The sequence below is a fragment of the Monopterus albus genome, unplaced genomic scaffold (genome assembly GCF_001952655.1).
Source record: "Monopterus albus unplaced genomic scaffold, M_albus_1.0 scaffold190.1, whole genome shotgun sequence".
Classification (NCBI taxonomy): Eukaryota; Metazoa; Chordata; class Actinopteri; order Synbranchiformes; family Synbranchidae; genus Monopterus; species Monopterus albus.
The window spans coordinates 628,447-628,801 of record NW_018128070.1 but is presented as its reverse complement, the minus strand read 5'-3'; positions in this window follow the sequence as shown (position 1 = coordinate 628,801).

Here is a 355-nt window from a genome sequence, read left to right as displayed (position 1 = left end):
AGCTTTGTTTAAAAGTGTTTTAATGAATTTTTCATTTCAGCTGCTGGGTGACTTCTTAAATGAAGAAACACAAGTTGTTGTTTAAGAAATCTAATGAATGCACAAGCAAGTTGTATTCACTTTTAAAGGAGGAAGAGATGCAAGAAATATCTAAGACTATGTTAGCACTGATTTGAATATAGTGCAAATGAGTCCATCCATCCATCCATTTTCTTCTGCTTATCCGGGGCCGGGTCGCGGGGGCAGCAGTCTAAGCAGAGATGCCCAGACCTCCCTCTCTCCAGACACTTCCTCCAGCTCCTCCGGGGGAATGCTGAGGCGTTCCCAGGCCAGCCGAGAGACATAGTCCCTCCAG